At 44.5% G+C, this 8,376-nt stretch overlaps 1 pseudogene; it reads left to right on the top strand.

The window, feature by feature from the left end:
- Positions 1-1,013: 1,013 nt before the first annotated feature.
- Positions 1,014-2,959, top strand: LOC147419535 (putative polyamine transporter At1g31830 pseudogene; annotated as a pseudogene).
- The last annotated feature ends 5,417 nt before the right edge of the window (positions 2,960-8,376 follow it).

Here is an 8,376-nt window from a genome sequence, read left to right on the forward strand (position 1 = left end):
TCTCAAATGCTCTTCCACCTCGACGAACCAGCTTCAACTCAATAGCTTCCGAGGACGGAATCTACATCAGGAAGGGGGGCATGTTAACCCTCACGGCACACGGACACCCATCACCTACGACGGACGTGTATTATGTATTTGGTAGAGTCAGGTACTGGGCTTGTCGGACCAATAGGGAAAGTTAGAGTGATCGCCGATGAGAGGCGCACTTTAACTTGGACATTCAAGGGATTAGTTGGTTAAGCATGGGCGCCCAAGTGTGAATGGGGTGAGCTCCTATAAAAGCCAACTAAACCTAATTTTTACTCATTCTCTCATTTGTGCAATTGAAGAGTGCTCTTGCTCCATCTCCATCTTCTTCTTCTTCACCTCCTTGTGTGTGTGTGTGTGAGAGAGAGAGAGAGGGAGAGTGTGTGTGCGATCGAGCATTACGAAGGCACGACGGCGGCGAAGCGGTTGAGCGCGGCACGACTGCAGCTTCTTCTTCATCGCGGCGAGGAATCCACCACGAAGGCGAGCGTAGAGCGGTGAGTGACACACCCTTTGTTTTCTTGAGCTTGCTAGTTTAGGCTTGTTGTGTGCTTGGAGCCGTTTGTGGCTCGCATACGGTGTATTGGCAAGTCCCTTGCTTCGACAGTGCGGCAAGGAGCGCACAAGGCTACAACTTTTTGTTACGAATGTCAAGGAGCTAGAAAAGGCATTGGGTTCGCGGTATGGAATCTGAATGCATTGAAAGGGTGCACAAATGTGGCTGAGCGCCTGCCTGACTTCCCAATCCCTCATTTTACAAATGAAGCCGCCAGAACCATTACGCGCAAATGATAACCAAAAAAGTAGTATTTTATGCGCAAAGTCAAGTCTCTTGCTTGGTGGCAAAGGCAAAAAAATTCCTGGGATATTTGCAGACGCAGTGGCCAAGTGTGTCCACTGCCCTACTTTCACGCACAAACCGCAACGGCTGATGCCACGTGAGAGTGCAACCTAGCATGTGCCCACCCTCGTTTATAATTGACATGGGGTCCAACTCTCGGGATCTACGGCACGGGCGAGTTCACGACCAAGCGTGCGATTTGGGCCATCGGATCTCCGAAGCAGGGGGGCAGGATTTATGTAATGCAGCTGTCGCTTTACCTGTAGTGGTGCGCGATAGGCAGGTTGGATAGAGCTGAGGACTGTGGCGGGGGAGGTCCAGGGTTCAAGGCCCGACGCTCGGCTGGGAATCCTAATTTTTTATTCGCGTTGATCTTTAATCAACGGTGGATCTCCGCAGCGCCGTCGATCCCTCGACTTGACCCTGTGTCCTTTATGGACGAGGTGTGCCCACCCTTTGAGAGGGATCCCCTCGCTTTCGATCCAATCAAGATAGCTAGACATACTCTGCTGCGGTCTAAAATAAGTCCAGTCTGATATTCGAACCAGGACTTCTGTGCTGATAAAAGTAAAGCACTTCTTGTTACAAATAAAGTATCAAGTAGTGGTGCCGATGCAACAGGCTGTGGCGATCGCGCTGGCTATGGCGTGCCGATGACCCAGTTTCTCGACGACAAAGCTTATCTCTTCTTTCGCTTGTCTTCCTCATCTTCTATGAGGTATCAGGAGGCCCATTTGGCATCGAAGATTCAGTGCAGGCAGGTGGCCCACTCTTAGCTATCATCGGATTCTGCGTGTTCCCTTTCATATGGAGCATCCCCGAAGCTTTCATCACAGCAGAGCTATGAGAATGGGGCGTTATCGACAATGCTCTTTATCCGGTTCTCTTTCTGGACTACCTCAAGGCATTTGTCCCTGCCGTAGCATCGGGACCTGTGAGAGTGACGGCGGGAATCGTCTTGACCGCAGCTCTTACTTACTTGAATGGTAGTTGGAAATATTGCTGCATGTTTGGGAATATTCTCCTTGCTCCCTTTCCTTGTAATGGCACTTTGTGCTATTCCAAAGCTGGATCCAACCCGCTGGTTAGCAATTGATTTTGCAACTGTTGATTGACCGACATACCTCAACACATTGTTTTGGAATCTGAACTATTGGGATTCGGTGAGCACCCTTGTCGAGGGGGTGGATAATGTCGACCGCACACTACCGAAGGCATTGCTCTATGCGCTTGTTTTGGTCATGGGTGGGTACATCGTGCCTCTGTTGGCCGGGACCGGTGCAACTAATGTTGTAAGAAGTGATTGGAGTAATGGGTACTTCACAAATATTGCAATGGGGCTTGGAGGTGCATGGCTAGGATGGTGGATGGAGATCGCAGCGGCAATGTCAAATATGGGACTGTTCGTAGCTGAGATGAGTAGTGACTCTTTTCAGCTTCTCGGCATGGCAGAGGGCGGGTTGCTGCCACGAGTTTTTGCCACTCGGTCTGCACATGGTACCCCTACCTTCGGCATTCTCGCATCTGCGTTAGGTGTTCTTCTCATTTCATCCTTGAGCTTCAAAGAGATAATTGTGGCTGAGAATTACTTGTATTGTTTTGGTATGATTGCTGAGTTTGCAGCTTTTCTATGGCTGAGGAAGTGTAAAGGTGACAAACATCGTCCCTACAAAATACCAATTGGGTTTACGGCATGCGTTCTTATGTGTATACCGCCTACAGTTTTGATTATATTGGTGATGGTCATCTCCACCTTAAAGGTGGTCATAATTTCCTTTGTGGTTGCATTCATAGGGTTCCTCTTTTACCCTTGTATAGAATATGTCAAGAGGAAAGAGTGGATACAGTTTTCCACAGGCAAAGAGGAGGATAAGGGCTTGATGCACCAAGAAAGAGGTTAGGGACATGTTCATATATACTGTCCACATACTCTAAAGAAATACTGACCAAAGCAACACATGGACAATGCAGTAGTATCTGTATTTCTTGCTGTCTTTTAATCATGGATGGTAGGGTGAGGCACATCCATCCATTAAATTAAGGCTATCCATTGATTAATGCATTGCAATGGACAACAGACTCCTCCCGTTTTTCGCGCTCTTTCTCAACAAGTGTATGTCGGGTTTATTGCAGCAAACATTGTCACTTTCTAAATCTAAATGTTGGTGTATGTTTCTTACCTAGTAGTCACACTGTCTTATTAGGAAATTAACATTTCGTCCGTGAACTTGGTAAAGAACTCCATGGAAAATCTAGTATACCAAGCCTTGCCTAAGCTAGGCATGCGAGGGGGTGGGATCTGCGGTGGGATGATTGAGCATTGTAGATCTCGAGCAAAGTAAACTCATATAAACCTGGGTACCTAAGTTTACTTTTGCCTCCCTTGTCCCCTCCTCCCACTCCGGAGGACTGAACCCAGAACCTCGGGGATGAGAGTCATGTGAGCTAACCATATCGCATGCGCACATTTTTTGTGGAATTTAGAATTTAGATGTCTTTAGTTTGACTTTTGGCATGGAACTGTTTGGTAGCAGAGAAATAAACTCGGGAACTTGGTTGTACTCTGTGTTTTCTTCCGCAAATAAGATCTACAATGTCCAATTGACGTGAGACCCCTAGATTTATGGGGGCCTTTGATTGCATCTTCCATGCCCGTATGAGATATATTTTTGGCAAGCCTTAGGTTTGTTCCCAATGTTTTGACTTAGCAATTGGCAATGTCCTTCAACATAAGATCTATGGTTGAAGAAAAACAAAGAAGGCATTTGTGTTTATTAACTAATAGGACTTGGCATACAAAAGAGCATTCATCACAAAGTGGCATACAAGATAACCATCACGCAATATGAAATTAGAAAATATGTAAAGGACATCATTTCTAGTTGTACAAAAGATCTAGGAAGGACTAGTGTGGCAAGGGGTCATGGAATACAAAACATGGTAGGATAAGACTTTCACACCTCAAGCAAGGGGATCATCGTGGTTGTTGTTGGCTTGGGTTTAGTCAAATAGATTATTAGGTTATGGGCTTTATCCTATGCTTGTGTGTAACAACTCTTGTCTATTGGATGCTTATGTGTAGCACCTTTTGTCTATTGGACGCCTAGGGCGGTAGAATGTGGAAAAGACACCTAAAGGGTCTAGCTACCCATGAGGGGGATTTTCTAGAGGGTGTAGACTCAATTAAATTTAGTAAAAGGGTTCCTAAAGTGGCCTGAAAGAGCATCAACGAGATCAGAAGTGGATTTGTCTAGATGAGATGCCTACACTAGCTCATTATAATGAGACTCTTTGAACTCACTTGTCTACACTCTACTCCAATCCCTAGTGTACACTCAGGTGTTGATTATTGTGCTAGTGCTATGAATAATTTGCTACTTTATCCTCCCTAATCTCTACAAATGCTATCGGAGCTTGATAGAGATTATTACATTCCAATCTCACGAGATCAATAGTTTAACATGCCTTGATCAAGATTAGTGTTTCTCTTTTTAATGTGAGTGCCATGTTGTCGGGCTCTGTTTAGCTACTACTCTCTTGGCTAGCAAAAAGGTTAATGCTTGATTAGAAATTATCATTGAGATTTCATTGCATTGCAATCAATATAATTTTTCTTATTTTTCTTCCTTGTGTCATTTGCAATAATCCTTCCAAAACTTAGGATAAGCTCCGCAATTGATTGAGAGTAAGAGAAGTGTGCTTCAAGGACTTTCAAAGGAGTCCTTACTCATCTCATTTGGAGGAGTTTTAATTATCTAACCATTCTATGCAAACCTACAAATAGAAAACAAATCTCAGTGTTTGGGCTTCCACACATATACAAGGCACGATGGCATGTTAGTGTAGCTTGCAAACTTTAGGGTGTTGACCTCCAAGAGGTTGTAGGCTAAAGAATCCTATTTTGGGATAGTGGTTGGACTTTAACAAGGCCCTTAATCGAATTAAAAGCTCGCTTTGGCTCTGTAGAGGATGCCTCACATGCACACTTCGCAACACTGTTTTGGAGCAACCGCTAGACATGAAAATCCATTCAATTGAGAGTGTGGCCCTCTTGGGTCCCCAAGGCATTGCTCCCATGGTGTGCCCTCACCTATTCCCAAGGGCAAAATTAAGCATCCCCCAAGCCTCTTTAAGGAGTGATTCTCACACAAGCAAAAAAGCAAGCGCCATCTCCTGCTAAGAAGCACTTCTCGCAAGCTAGTAGAAGGTAGTTCAAGTGTGAAGGGCGACTTCACCCAAGGTGAAGAGGACCTCACACATAAGCTATCAAAAAGGGAAATTCCTCTCTCTCTCTCTCTCTCTCTCTCTCTCTCTCTCTCTCTCTCTCATAAATTGCTTAAAATCCCAAAACATTACAACGAGTCACAATATCATTAAATACACTCACAGTCTCTGAGTTTTGAGAAAAAGAAGAAGCATGTTCTCATATTTTAAGACCTTTGGGGATGATTTCGTGATTGTTCTCTTGTAAGAGGCTAGACATTAGCTGTGGAAGAGTCTCCTAAAGTAAGACATGTACAAATGTAAGAGAAGGGAATTAGGAAGTTCAATGGGAATAGATTTCACATGCGATAGACCAAATTAAAGGGTTATTTAATGAAAAAGGGTTATGGAGAATAGTCAAACCAACAAAAGTGATCCCTCATCTAGTGATGGCTTGTGAAAACATGGGCAATGAGCACATAGAACTAGGAAAAGGATGAGCATGCACTAGGGAATCATATTTACAACACCACACAACAATTAGGTGCATTTCACAAATGATTGTGAAACCTCAATAGTTGCATGTAAAGCCCTAGATAAAACGTTTTGAGCTAGAAGAACGAAAAGTGGGGTAAGCTTGAAGAAGGATTTTGACAAGCTAAAAATGGATCTTGACACAAATATTGCAAGCTTTGTCAACTGCCTTAAAGCATGACCACAAAACTCACCTACATGAAGTGTGACTAGAGGAGGAGGACAAGATTTCCATCCTACTAGGAGCCTTTCCATTTAGCTTTGACCAAATAGTAGCCATCATTGAAGAGGAGGATGCAACACCCGTCTTGCAGGATGTAATTAACTCTTTATAGTTTGAGGAGAAGAAGCAAAGGAGGAAGTCAACTTCAAGGGGATGAGCAAATGCAATTAGTTTTAGCAATTAAACATATTTCGAGTGTGGCAAAGAGAGACACCCAGACAAAGATTTCCTAACATCAAAGGCTTGTAGCATTAGTGGAAAGAAGGGCCATCCTCATTCCAAGTGCTTCAAGAAAGACAAAGGAAGCATCAGAAGTAGTCCAAAGCCCGGAAGATCGCTCTTTTTGGCAGACGGAGACAAAGAAGATGATGAAAGAAGAAGGCAAAAACAACATCTAGTGCACGATGCAACTCTGAAACAGTAATGCAAGATCTCAAATCAACCTCACGACCTCAGGGTTTACACAATGCCTTCCACATTGATTACTTTACCGCTTGGAAATCGTTGCACTATTCTTGAGTTCTTGCATTAAAAAAATACAGTTTCTTGGCCCTCACTTGTCGCGTGACACTTGCCACACCCTGCCTTGTGCTGGGATTTCTTTGTTGCATGTCATTGTGTTCTCCACGTTCCTACCTCCCCAAGATCTGCACACACCTCATTCACTTTTCATTTCCTTTGCAAGAAAAGCACATCCTAGAGATTCCACTTAAAGAAATTGCTTCAAAATTGTGCCAACCTACTTGGTGATGGCCACTTCTAAGAATGTACTAATAACCAATGTGAGATCAAAAGCATGACCTTTCTACCACAAAACCCATAGAATAACATCAAAACCCAAATAAGTATTTTGATATTACAAACTAGAAGGTTTCATAAACAAAAGTATTCATTAAAATTTGGCCAAGGATGTCATGGAGAGATCCAAAATATGCTCGCACGACAAGCTGTTGGCCCCATAGTGGGCCATCTTGAAACTTGGGGGTATGACAAGCGAGCTTACTAAAAAATGCAACAGAGCAATGAAGGCTTTGGAATGGAGAGAGCTTACAAGGTAATTTCACAACTCTTTATCTCAATGGTCCCCATGGATCTCTAAGGCTGGAGGCATCCTTCTGACTCCTTTTTGAGGGACGTTGCTAGAAAGGTTAATAACAAAGGTTTTAAACATATAGGCCAACTATGGGACTACAACAGAGTCTGTTGGAAAGGAACATACCAGCTAGCCTGCAATTTTAGCCTTGGTGGGTCAAAAAGATTGTTGATCAGTAGAGCTCTAGAATGACTCAATAGGAGGTATCTGCTGGACTACGAATCCAAACTCAAGTGGCTAGATTGTGAATCCAAGCTTGAGTGGAAATATTGGCACTGGCCTGTGAACAGACACTTCCTGAAATCACAAACTAAAGATTTGTATCTCACCCTCATGGAATCACAAGATTGGTTCTCCTAGCTCTATAAGCAATGGGGAAACAATTGGCCAGGGTTAAAATGGGAGACGGTCATAAAGAACATATTGTGCCCTCACTGGAAGGTGCTATGGGGAGCCATGCCAATTGGAGTGAAGGTCCTTGACAAGGGAATTGGTCTAGACAAATGCTCTGCAGAATGGCTTGTAAAGACCTCTCTCACCTATTCAAGGAGTGTCCGATGATCTGTGGTTTGGCAGGCAAGATCTTCAAATGGGTTCAAAAACCCTGGAAAACTTGGGAGGGAAGACATTTAAAAAACAAGCACTGCTCATTGCTACACAAATCGCAAGGTATTGCTACTTTAAACACACTAGTACTGTCGACGGCCATATCTCTCTCTCTCTCTCTCTCTCTCTCTCTCTCTCTCTCTCTCTCTCTCTCTCTCTCTCTCTCTCTCTCTCTCTCTCTCTCTCTCTCTCTCTCTCTCTCTCTCTCTCTCTCTCTCTTCGCGCAGGCTTTTTTCTCTGATTGGGCACGCTGGTGCAGCCAAAGTTGGTCGAAGCTAGCAGGTGGTCTATGCCAGTTAAAGGGTGCAGTCGAGTGCAGTGGAGAAGGCTAGGGCAGGTGCCAGGGCCCTTGGAAGCCAAAGGATAGTGGGAATATATGCTTAAAGTGGCTTTTTAGGCTAACGGTGCTGCGGGGTAGTCCAGATGGGATGGTAGGTGAAGGTATTCGAAATGCAAAATCAATGTTCTAGAATGTAGTGTTCAACGTGCTCTAGAATCCGGTCTAGACAGCTCGTCAAACAGAGCCCCGGTGCTCAAGATATTGCAGTTTAAAAGAAGAGTGTGTAGCAAATTCCCGACGGACAGGGCAGCTGGGGACAGGTGGCCGGGGCTGATGTCAGTATATACATGTGTAGTGCTCAAGTTGTGGAGCATGCCGGTCTTCTCGGATTGCGGATTGGAGCTCTGGATAGCAAGTTATGGCCGTTAGAATATTTCCCCGGGGCCATAACTTGCTATCCAGAGCTCCGAAGGTGCAGTGGAAGGTGCGCGATCTGGCGTCTTTTGAGCCTCACCAAAGTTCTCGGTGATAGTGTGCGTCATGTGGAGCTATCACAAATCAACTAT

Source organism: Adiantum capillus-veneris, chromosome 29, assembly GCF_014529385.1.
Source record: "Adiantum capillus-veneris isolate H3 chromosome 29, ASM1452938v2, whole genome shotgun sequence".
Lineage (NCBI taxonomy): Eukaryota > Viridiplantae > Streptophyta > Polypodiopsida > Polypodiales > Pteridaceae > Adiantum > Adiantum capillus-veneris.